Source organism: Elaeis guineensis, chromosome 7, assembly GCF_000442705.2.
Source record: "Elaeis guineensis isolate ETL-2024a chromosome 7, EG11, whole genome shotgun sequence".
In the NCBI taxonomy this organism is placed as follows: Eukaryota; Viridiplantae; Streptophyta; class Magnoliopsida; order Arecales; family Arecaceae; genus Elaeis; species Elaeis guineensis.
The window spans coordinates 83595242-83608247 of NC_025999.2; positions in this window are offsets into that span (position 1 = coordinate 83595242).

Sequence of the window (13006 nt, forward strand, 5' to 3'; positions counted from 1 at the left end):
GCAGCAAAATTAACTTTATATCACTATCGGCTTGAGTCTGCCCAGAAGAAAATACTTTCTTTATAATCGCAGATCGCCAGTAGAAAATTCGGATGGGTGATGTCTGCATGCACGATGCAACTTCAAGGTGAACTGCGTAATGCCAAGAAAAAAATTTTCAACCTGCAGTAAACGTTGAATGATAAAAAGGCTGTCGCTATTGCTAAGGTCATGCAAGAACAGGATGTCCCAATGGCTACTCCGATGAGGGAAGAGAGGCTGCAAAACCTACCGCTTGCGGGTGAAGAGCTCCGACGAGGAATGGAGAGAGCCTCCCGAGTAAGTGGACCATGAATGCTCAGTTCACACTCGATGATCCACACCACATTTGTCAGTGGATGCTATACCGGCTACAGTTTCTGTCGAAATGCTGTCCAGATGCTGTATCCGTATTTTGATCTTTTCGATTTGCCTGGTTCGAAGGCGAACTTGGATGATGCCTTAATGCAATTGAGTGAGAAGCGAGAAGACAGTTACTAATTTTTTTAGTTCGTAATTCTTCACAAAGTATGTCATTATAAGGATTTCGATGACACAGGGCCTTCTGATATCGACAAGCCAAGTCCGTTGAGTTAGATCCCACTGAGGTTGCGAAACTTGATCAGAATAAAGAGGCATTGTATTAGAACTCTAAAAAATTATTTGGAAGGCTTTTCCCTTCTCTTTTTTTTTTTGTAAGATCGACTGCAGAGTTGGTCAGATCCTTGTAAATGTTTTAATAGAATGAAATAATAACTCTTTCACTTATGTGCTCTGCTTCTTTTTTTTTTTATCATGGATAAACAAGTTAAGATCGTAAAAATATTTGATTGGGGATCTCCCTCCACTTTGGTGTGTGAGTTGTAGGTTGACTGTTCCTAAGTTAGCTATCTTTTTGTGTTAGAATCTGACCTCAAAGTCGATTTGAAACCCTTAGGATATTGATGTCGAAACAATGATTCCTCGATCGAAAGTATTTTAGTTGTTTGGCCAATCGAAGGTATTCCATGTTTAGCCAATCAAAGGCATTCCACACTTTGCCGATCAAAGACATTCCATGCTTTGTTGATCAAAGGCATTCCGTGCTTTGTCGATCAAAGGTATTCCATACTTTACAAATCACAGAACAACAAATAATATATTTTTAAAGAAAAATTTATTTATTGAAAAAATTATATTATTGATAGTACATACGGAGGTTCTCCGAATTCTAAGGTCACGGCAGTGGAGTTCCGTCGAGTTTTGTCCATTAATAAGTCTCCACTTTGACGATCTCGAGCATTCGGTATGGTCCTTCCTAATTTGGAGATGGTTTACCTCATTCTTCTGATCGGAAGACTTTTGCTCGGTATAGGACTAAATCACCGACTCTGAAAGTTTTGTTTCGAACTCAAGAATTAAAGTAATGGACCATTTTATGTTGGTAGGCTGCCGTTCTAATTTGAGCTATTTCTCGGGCCTCCTTCAGTAAATCTAAGTCTGCACGCTGTCTTTTCAAGTTGGTTTGTCCATCAAAGTTCTTAATCCTTTTTGATGGAACCCCGACTTCCACCAGTATTACTGCTTCAGTGCCAAAGGCGAGACTAAAGGGTGTCTCGCCTGTGAGAGTTTTGGATATTGTTTGGTAGGCCCAGAGCACGTGGTGAAGTTCCTCGGCCCAAGAGCCCTTGGCCTTGTCTAGTCGTCTTTTTATGCCCCATAGAAAGTTTGATTTGTGACCTTGGCTTCTCCATTTGCTTGAGGATACGCCACAGATGTCAGATGGTGGGAGATTCTATGATCTTCACAAAATTCTACAAACTTAGCTCCTGAGAATTGTCACCCATTATCTATTATCAATACCCGAGGCAAGCCAAATCGGCAAATTATCGAGCTCCAGATGAAATCTTTCATTCTCACCTTTGTGATTTTAGTGAGAGCTTTAGCTTCCACCCACTTCGTGAAATAGTCCACCGCAACCAAGAGAAATTTTTGCTGCCTAGAAGCTGGAGGAAATGGACCGAGAATATCCATCTCCTATTGTACAAAAGGCTAGGGCACGCATATGGGGGTGATTAGCATAGAGGGTAGATGCTGTATGTTAGAGTTCTTTTGGTATTTATCACATTACTTAACTAGATCCTCGGTATCTCTTTATATTGTCGGCCAGTGATAACCTTGCCGAAGAAATTTATAAGACAAGGCTTTCTTTCCAATGTGGCTTCCGCATATTCCTTCATGGACCTCCCTCATTGTGTAGTCTGCCTCTGATGGTCATAAGCATTTCAGAAGAGGAAGAGAGAAGGATATCTTATATACCTTTTTTCATGCAGGACATACCAAGATGCTTGATATTTAATCTTGCGCTCTTCCTTTCGATCAGTCGGTAGAAATCCATCTTTCAAATAGTGGAGAAGAGGATCGATCCATGAGGGTTCGTCATGAACCCCATCATTTCTACCAGATCCTCTATAACAGGTTTCTTCACTACCTCATAGTAGGCTCTTCTAGGTAGGTCAGAAGGTGAGAAAGCGGCCAGCTTAGACAATAAGTTGGTCCGTATATTTTTCGCTCTTGATATCTGTCGGATCCTGAAGCTTCGAAACATCGGGATCACATCTTTCACCTTCTGAAGATATTTTATCATGTTTTTCTCCCGAGCCTCATAGTCGCTTTTGACGTGGCCGATGACCAACTGAGAGTCACTATATACTTCTAGGTCTTGCACTCCTAATTCTTTAGTGATTCGGGGTCCTACAGCTAGTTCTTTATATTTTGCTTCATTATTGGATGTGAAAAACTCGAACTGTAAGGCATACTCAGCTATGATTCCTTTAGGGCTCATAAGAAGAAACCCTGCTCCCGACCCAGTTTGATTAAAGGATCCATCTACATATAGCTTCCATGCACCAACTGAATCTTTTGGAGAATCTGGGATTTGCTCTATGAGGGCTTCTCCCTCTTCTCCGATCGGTTCATCTTCTGGAACAGTACATTCGATCAGTAAGTCGGCTAACACTTGAGCCTTAACTGATTATCGAGGTCGAAACTGGATGTCAAATTTGGAAAGCTCAATTGCCCATTTCACCATTCATCCAAAAATTTCTGATCAATGCAAGATGTTCTTCATGGGCTGGTCGATTAGAAGGGTGACGGTGTGAGCTTGGAAGTAGAGTCAGAGCTTCCAAACAGCGATAAGGAGAGCATATGCTAGCTTCTTTAACTTATTGTATCAGATTTCTGCACCCCTCAGGACCCAGCTAACATAATAGATGGGCTTTTGAATTCTGTTCTTTTCTTGAATCAATATTGTGCTCATTGCTATTGGAGAAACTGCTAAGTACAGGAGCAATTTTTTGCTGGGGTCTGATCAGGATAGGAGAGGGGGAGAACTAAGGTTGCCCTTAAGATCAGCAAATACTTTCTAGCATTCTTCATTCTAGTAAATTTTTTTTTGTCATTTGAGGGCTTCAAAGAAGGAAAGATAGTGCTCGACCGACTTCGATACAAATCGATTTGAGGCTGTAACTCTTTCGATGAGATGCTGGACATCTTTGATCATCCTTGGTGGGCTCATCTTTTGATAGCTTTAATTTTCTCAAGATTGGCCTCTATCCCCTGACATGACACCATAAAGCCAAAGAACTTGCCAGAAGTCACTCTGAAGGTGCATTTTGTTGGGTTCAGTTTCATATTATACCTCCATAGGGTAGCAAAAGCTTTGGCTAAGTCATCGATGTGACTCCTTCTTGATTTGCTCTTGATCAACATGTCGTCCACGTAGATCTCCATATTCCATCCAATCTATTCTTTAAAGACTTTATTTATGAGGTGTTGGTATGTTGCATCTGCATTTTTAAGGCCAAAGAGCATCATCCTGTAACAAAAAAACCCTTGATCAGTAACAAAAGCAATTTTCTCCTCATCTTTAGGAGCTATCCGGATTTGGTTATAGCCGGAGAAAGCATCCATGAAGGAGAGGAGTTTGTGGCCTGATGTGGCATCTACCATCTGATCAATTTTTGACAGCGGATAGCTATTCTTCGGGCAGCCTTATTCAAATTGGTGAAGTCTATGCAAATCCGTCATTTGCCATTCACCTTCTTCACCATGATCATATTGGATATCCAGTTGGGATATTGGACCTCTCGGACAAAGCCAGCATCAAAGAGCTTATTAACTTTTTCGGCAATGACTTTCTGTCGCTTTGGTGTGAAGCTCCTCTTCTTTTGTTTAAACGGATGGTACTTCAGATCTACATTCAAGCTGTGCACCATCATCGAGGGATTGATCCCTGGCATGTCCGTCAGAGTCCATGCGAAGATGTTCGCATTCCTTTACAAAAATAAAGTTAGCTGCTCTTTAGTTACTTGATCTAGATTTGATCTGATTCTAACTGTATGCTCTTTATTTCCATCCTCCAGGGGAGTAGGGATGAGGTCCTCGATTGATTCATCCGAGTCTTGCCAGCTCGTCACAGGTATCCAGTTCCTCGACAGGATAGATCTTTATGATTTTGGCTCCTTGCAATAAGATGTGATAACAGTGTCGTGCCAGATTTTGATCTCCCCAGACTCTCCAATCCCGTGGGTGGTAGAAAACTTCACTTTCAGATAATAGGTTGACACGACAGCATGAAATACATTCAGACCAGGACGTCCAAGAATTGCATTGTAGGCTGAGGGTCTCAGATGATAAGAAAATCAATTTGGATAGTGGACTGATGTGGGTATTGGCCCACTTTTACGGATAGCATGATAACACCCTCCACTGGGATTGCATCCCCAGTGAAATCGACCAATGGGGCCTCCACTCTCCTGAGCCTGCTAGGAGATAATCCTATTTTCTCAAAAGTATCAAAAAATAAAATATTTACTGAGCTTCCATTATCAACTAAAATGCGACATACAAGATGCTTATCAATATTCATAGATACAACTATCGTATCATGGTGAGGAAATTGGATTCCTCGGGTGTCCTAAATGATTGGCTCTTCAATCCTTCTCCTCGTGGACCTTCCTTTATCGTTGGAATCTCTCCTATGATACACCCCAGTAATTGCATTGATTATTCCAATCGAAGGCTGATCTCCTTAGGGCTCGACTAATGGTGGTTGCATTCGGGGTCGTGGGGATCTTTGTTGGTTCTCCTGCTCTCTCCTGCATCGAATGAAATGATCTAGGTGGCCACACCTGATGAGCTCGTCGATCTCATCTCGGAGCTGTAAGCACTCCTCCGTGTTGTGAGCATGATCTTTGTGATATAGGCAGTATTTATTAAGATTTCTTTGAGTTGGATGAGTCCACATCGGTGTAGCCTCTGAAATTTATCCCCTAATTTGCATCAGTACATTCTCCTTCGGATCCGTCAAGGGAGTGTAGTTATTGAATCTACTCGGTGAAGAGACACACCATCCTCCCCGTCGAGGACTCCTCAGTCGACAGTTTTTGGGAGAAAAATCATTTCTTTGTCGATGAAGTGGAGACCTTGAACGCTGTCTGGGCCTCTCCTCCCATCTTGGCGATTTATTCTTCCTGATTTGCTATGACTCTCTCTACCACGGAAGGGTTGGTAACTTCCTACGCGAACACATCCTCCATTTGTGTATACTTCTTTGTCTGGACCAGTATGTCAATGTAGTCGCGAGGATAGGTTTTTAGTAGAGACTTCTTGAGGTCGTTCTTTTGCAGCCCATTCATTAGGGCTGACATTGCGACCGACTAATCAAGGTCACATACTTTCAAAGTAGTCAAGTTGAAATGGTTAATAAAAGAATGAATTATTTTTTTCTCTTTTTGCTTGATGGTATGGAGGAAGTCAGACCATTTTTACTACCGATAGCTACTAACAAAATAATTAGAGAAGGATCGGCTCAACTGCCTGAAAGAGTAAACCGATCTCGACTTCAAGCCAGAATACCAATGTCGGGCGGCTCCCTTGAGAGTCGATGGGAATGCCCAATAAAAGATGGCATCTGAGGCCCCCTGAAGGAGCAATTTTGTTCTAAAACTCCCTAGATGATCAGTAGGGTCGGTGGTCCCATCATACATCTCCAACTGAGGAACCTGAAAATGCTGTGGGAGTGGTTCTTGCATTATTTCAGAGCTGAAAGATGGAGCACTGTTAAACTCATTAGGTGATGCAAAGCTGTGGTTGTGGATCGCTTTAATCTGTTGGTCCAACTTTTGGAGCCTCCGCTCGACTTCAGGATCCCGAGCGGCATGAGTTACTGATTGATGAGGAGACCGATGGCCCAGATTTGAATCATGCCCCGATTAAGGGCTAATGGAGCGTCGCCTTCTTGGATCTGGGCTTCTGGGATGGCATTGATGTGTAGTATATATTTTTAAACTCGAGACTACTCAAGTAGAGGTGGTGGAACTGCTTCGGTATGAGGTAGCATTGCCGTAGGGTGAAAGTCAGCTGGAGATGGATTCGATACAGATCGTGCCACAGGAGGTGGCGGAGGAACCGTCGCATCGTAGATGGTGGTGCCTCCCTTATAGGAGGTGGCGCAGGAGCAGCCTAGATTGTTTGGACCACCACTGTCAGATTTTGAACTTGCTGAAAAAGTAGGTTGAACTGCTTCACTGTGATTACTGCAGGCAGGGGAGCCGAGACTCCCATCGACGGTGGTAGGGCTAATTAATTAGCATGATTCCCTTCTTGCTGTGAGGCTGCCACACTTATATTTTGAGATCACACTTGGCGAGAAGTTGCTGCTCTCTTTGGTGGCATAGTGATATTGTCCTAGACTTGAGCTCCTCCATTTTTGGGATGGATCCTTCCTCTTGAGTCAATCTGTTGGTGCTAAAATTTGTTGACACCGGATTTGATGGAGTTGCAGGTGTGAACAGGACCTCTGGGTGGTGTACCTGCAGAAAGTTTGGATCGAAAAATATTTCGATGGGGACCCTCCGATGCTTAAATCAGCTAATAGAACCAACATGTAGAGGAGCGTGGGCCTTAAAAAAAAATATACCTGGGTCCCTCTTTTTATCTCCTTTTATAGACGGAGGTCGAAGTCATGATTGGCAGGTGGGCTGGCACAATTATGTGAGACTTGAAGCAGATTTTGCATAATATGCCAATTGTTCGAGAGATTTTCACATCGTGGAGATCATAATTGCCTTATCTGCTCTCTGACAGTTATTATCCAATTAGCGCCAGCTTTTTGAATTTTGATTTGATCGGCTCAGATCGATCAGGACTTGATGTTGGCCGATGATGAGTTGGAATTGTATGTTAGCTGTACTAAATTATGGATGACCAAAGGTTGGACGAAAAGAAGCTGTTTGATCAGGAATCATCCCAGGTGCTGGCCGCATAGCTATTGTAACTAAGAGCTAGATGACTAGGGGTCGGACCAAGCTCTGGCTGACCAGGTGTCAGACCCAAGCACTGGCCGACCAAGGGTCGGACAGCCTTTAGTTGAAATTATCATATTTGGATGAGCGAGTTATGATCGATTGCTTGTACGATAGAGATATACTGGCTTAATGGGCTAGTTATCTTTCAATCTCTTCATATTATCGGTCCACTCTAAAATTCTTTCAACATACTCCATTTAGGTTACAAAAATATTCTATTACTGAAGGATAGCATATTTAGTTCTACATCAATTATGAGTTATGGGGGAGTCTAACTTATATAGAATGAGACCTTCTCTTTCCTGTGAGGTGTCTTTTAAAGGATAAAATTATAAGCTCCGTGCTATGAGCCAGAGATTGAAGCAGATAATGCCTCATGCATACGAAATTTATGCTATTTATAGAAACCACCTCCTGTCCACATAGATTCTACTTTGTGGAGGGCTAATATTATGGGAGGATGATATTTTTAGTCCTATAACAATACCTGGAGCCATGGACTCCTGGCCGCAACAGCCCCTCATAACTGAACGGCAACTATTTGGAGAACAAGATAACGGGGGATAGTTTCGTCATATATAAGTTAGGGCAATTTCATAATGACATTCTAAGATTGCATTTGGTGCATCACTAAGCAATCTTGAAAGGTAATGTAGATTGCCTTCAAGATAAATTATCACCATTAAATTATCAGTAATGTTAATTATTATGTTTGGTATACACAGATAATATTGTGATAAAATTATTAAAAATTTTGATTGATATTTTTGGTATGACAATCAGATTACTGATAATATGAAATCAAATTTTCAAAATATCTCTAAGTCAAATTATTGTGTTTGGTACAAATAAAGGCCACAGTGGCCCTCGCCTGATCCAATAGCAATGTGTATGCGGAAGTAGACCTCACATGTTGAACACGGATAAAGTCTTGATCTGGCGCTCCTCCTTAAAGGTCAGCCCCGCCATCGGCCACCGCCTGCTGACCAAATTCAATTGCAGGCCAGTCTCACACTCACTATGGGCAATAAGGAGGACCTCCATAGCCCAATCCATGGGGCCTTCGGAAGAGATCGCAAACACAAATGGAGGTAAGGAGAGAAGGACGATCAAGAGTCTCAAACCCAGACGGAGGGCCCAAGGAGGTCGGGGATGCTGGAGATGAAGAGCTAGAAGGAGAGCGGAGAAGCAATGGCACAGCATGAGAGGACTTGGGCTCTTACTCAAGGACCTTCTCCTTGAAGGTCTTGGAGTTTGTGAGGAGCTCATGCTCCTCTTCATCGTCGTTACCATCGTCACCATTTTTGCAGCTGTAGGAGGAATAGGAGGAGCCCATTAGGATAGGAGGAGGGTCCCAGACCCATACAGAGAGTCCAAGGAGGCGTAGGATGCCAATGACAGAGGATTAGGAGGAGAGTAGAGAGGTAGTGATGCAGTATGGAAGGATTTTCTCCTTGAAGGTCTTGGACTTCGTGAGGAGCCCACGCCCATACTCCTATTCATCATCGTCGCCGTCATCATCATCTCATGGCCTTGGGAGGAATCGAAGGAGTCCATTGGGATGGGAGGAGGAGGAAGCAGCAATAGGGCTAGCCTTCGCTGGTGGTGCCACCACGGTCAAAGAGACAAGTTTTTTATGATTTTTTTAAGAGATAATTTTGTTTAAAATTTTTTTGACTAAAAAAGTGATAATCTGGATAGCCACCCTCCAAGGCTATGTAGATTGCTTCTTGGGAGGCAATGTAGATTGCCAAGATAATCAATATTGCCACCCAAAAAATATACCAAATACAGTAATATAGTGGACCCACTTTAAATTATCATCAATCTAAATAGATTGTCAGCTACCAAATGCACCTTAAAGGTTTTATTATCTCTCGCTTTTGGTGAATTACCAAAATTGCCAAGAAAAGATTGCAAACTTATGGGGGCAAGATGATCATTTAAACTTGATTAGATTGTTTTCTTCCTTTCGTTCTATCCCATCCATCCATGTTGGAAGAACTGATTGCTGGCACTTCATCTTGACACATGAGTATAAAAATCAAAAAAAATATTGATTAGTATCCTCGTCAATAGGGTTGTTACTTTCATATCTGGTCTTCACATGCTATAGTGAATAATGTCATATCATTGTTGGAAAAAATTTCATATGGATCGGATTCATGAAAAGACTCAGAGCCCAAAATGACTACGTCAGTAGGCCCATCAACCGGAGCCTTCGCCAACACAAGGTCAGCTATTGCTTTTTCCACCGATTTAAGGTCGATTGTTGTCTTCCTCTGCAACCATCCGACTGGAGCCCTGTTCGTCGATGGTAGCTCAGTGACCTCTGTACATCATTACCGATGACTCCTCATCGATCGATCACTCAGGCATTATTGAACCTATCCTGACTACGGTACAAGACAACCGACCCTTAGTCATCACGGACCAGTCCTTACCTCTACAGTACTCAAATTTGCAATTTCATTCAAAATGTGGCATCCGTCAGGCAACAGTTATCACTGAACTGATAAGGCAACTGCAAGCATCATATTCTGAAAGTATCGAACGACAATCTCGTACTTAATGAATCACGTCCTGATCGTGTGGGATCGTACCAACTAACTTGTCAACTGAAGTTCCAACTCTCCACAATAAAGGAGATAAAAAGAGAACCCCCCAAAAATGGTATGCAAGAACTCCATCTCTCATGCTCCTCCTTCTGTTGAATGAGATTTTGACTTGAACGTCAGAAGGTCCTCACTGGAGCCACCTCCAGTTTGAACTTTTTACAGGTTGCGTGCCCAGAAGGCCTACCTTATCATCAACTCTAGTGCCCCGATGTCGGGTGATTTTTGCACAATAGATTGGTGCAAAAGAAGGGTTTTGACCTATTTTTTGAGGAGCATAGATCGAGAGTAGATACTATGCCACCAAAGCGAGTCTCGTCCCGTCTCACCAATGCCACTACCTCCCGACGGGTGGAGAGCCATGTCAACAAGAATCAGGTGTAGCCACCGGTAATGGAGAGTCCTCCACCAGTCCAGCCAGCGCTGGTCAGAATGGATCAGTTTAACCTACTCTTCCAGTAGGTTCAGACTTTGACAGCCGCTGTTCGGATGGTCCAAACCATCCTTGCACCTCTATCGGTGGTGCCGCAGCTTGATCAAGCTGCTCCTGCACCTCCTCCAGCGATGCCACTAGTAGCTCCTACGATGGCGCCACCACCCAATCTAGCTTCATAGCTGCCACCACAATCAGAATAGCTACAGATGCCTTCGTAGAGTCTAGAGAGGAGGTAAACCTGCCAGAGCTGTCTCAAGACCCAGGAACCAGCAAGGCAGAGATCTCCCAGCCCACAATTAGGGCATGACTCAACTCCTGATCGCCACTCTCTCTAGCACTCTGAAGCCTATACCGCTCGAGATCTTGCCATCAAAAGGTAGTTTCGGACGATCGATGAGCCGATCAATGCTATCCGCAACACCTCTCCGATGCAGTCTTATGACGGTTCAGTAGGAAGCCACCCTTCGCCCGAAGATAATGCAGAAGCCACTCCCTCGGCACTTTAAGGTGCCTTAATTTGAGGTCTATGATGAGACTATCGATCCCATCGATCATCTGAAGACTTTTAAGGTGGCGATACTCTTTCACGGAGCAACTGATGGCATCCTTTATTAGGTGTTCCCTACTACTCTCAAAAGTGCGGCTCGAAAATGATATTCGAGCTTGAAATCGATTTCAATTAACTCTTTTGAAAAGTTATGTTAGTCTTTTATCGGCTATTTTGTCAGCAGTCGATGACAATAAAAGCGGTCCGACTACCTCCACACCATCAAGCAAAATGAGAAGAATCGGTCCATACTTTTGTCAGTCATTTTAATACGGCGACCTTAAAGGTTCACGACCTAGATCAGTCGGTCATGGTGTCTACAATGATGGACGGACTTTTAAAGAATGATCTTAAAAAGTCATTAGTGAAGATCTATCCTCAGGATTATTCTAATTTGCTGGTCTGGGTGGAGAAGTGTACCCACATGGAGGAGGTTTTCGTCGAAGAGGTTCCTGCCAGTTCTATTACAGTGGGGAGAATAAGGAGCACTCCCTAAAATGGGGGGAGAGAACCCACCAGCATTCTCGATCTTCATTCAAAAAATAGAAAATGGGGGCCCTCCTCAGAACTGCCGATCCTGAAGTCCTCAGAGGGGGGATCGATAACCTTCACCGTCGAGGAGGTACACCAACTACACTCTGCTAAACACACCTAGGACTCAGGTTTTAATGCAAATAAGGAAACAGCTCCCAGAAGCAAGGAGGCTTCGGACACTTCCATATCAGAGGGACCATAATAAGTACTATTTATACCATCACGACCATGACCACGACATAGGGGAGTGCATCTAACTCTAGGATAAAATTGAAGACTTCAACAGATGTGGTCATCTTGATCGCTTCATCCTACGGAGATGAGAGTAGTGAGAGTGGCGAGGAAGGCGGCGGAGGTCTCCTCGATCGGATGAGCAGCCACGACAGGTAGTGCCACAGGAGACCAACCCTCTACTGGCCATCATTGGGGGGCATAGAGCTAGAGGACTCAGCAGGGATGAGGAAGTATCAAAGAGGCAGAGGACTTGGGAGCTGATAACTTACACTGAGGAGGATGCCCGAGGAGTTTAGTTCCCGCATAATGATGCGGTCGTTATAACTTTAAGTATTCCAAATTATGATGTACACCATATTTTGATAGATAATGAAAGCTCTATCGATGTATTATTTTATGATACTTTTTCGAAGATGAGGATACCTACTGATTGATTGGAAAGAATAGACTCTCCACTCATCGGATTCATTAGGGACACTGTTCCTATCGAGGGGGTCATCACTTTGCCCGTAAAGATCGGTTGATCCCCTGCTCAGTCCACTGCACAAGTAGATTTCCTGGTCATCCGAACACCTTCAGCCTGCAACACCATTCTCAGTTGGTCAGGCCTAAATGCATTCTGAGCTATCATATCAATATACTACATGAAGATAAAATTTTTGACAGCTAATAGAGTTGAAGTCCATGGAGACCAGGATCTGGCATGATATTGCTACAATATTGCTCTTCAAGGAGGTCACCCTATCGAGTCATATCCGATCGAGGGGTTGGATACCCATGACAAGTTTGTCGAGGAGCGAGGAGAGCTCGTCGAGGATCTTATTTCGATTCCACTGGTAGATGGATACCCAAAGTATACGGTCCAGGTCGGATTGAACTTGGATCAGGTAATGAAAAATCAGCTAACCTCCTTTCTACAGACAAACTTGGACATCTTCGCTTGGATGCTGACGAACATGTCAGGAATTGATCCTTCAGTGATTATGCACCAGCTGAACGTGAGCCCAAAGTATTGTCCCTTCAAGCAAAAGAAGAGAAGTTTTGTTCCGGAGCGGCAGAAGGCAATAGCCGAGGAGGTAGACAAGCTACTTCAGGTGGATTTTATTAAGAAGACAACCTATCTGGAGTAGATAGCTAATGTGATCATGGTAAAAAAAGCAAACGATAAATGATGAATTTGCATCGACTTCACCAATCTTTACAAAGTTTATCCAAAAGACAGCTATCCTCTGCCAAAGATTGATCAGATGGTCAATGCCACATCGGGCCATGA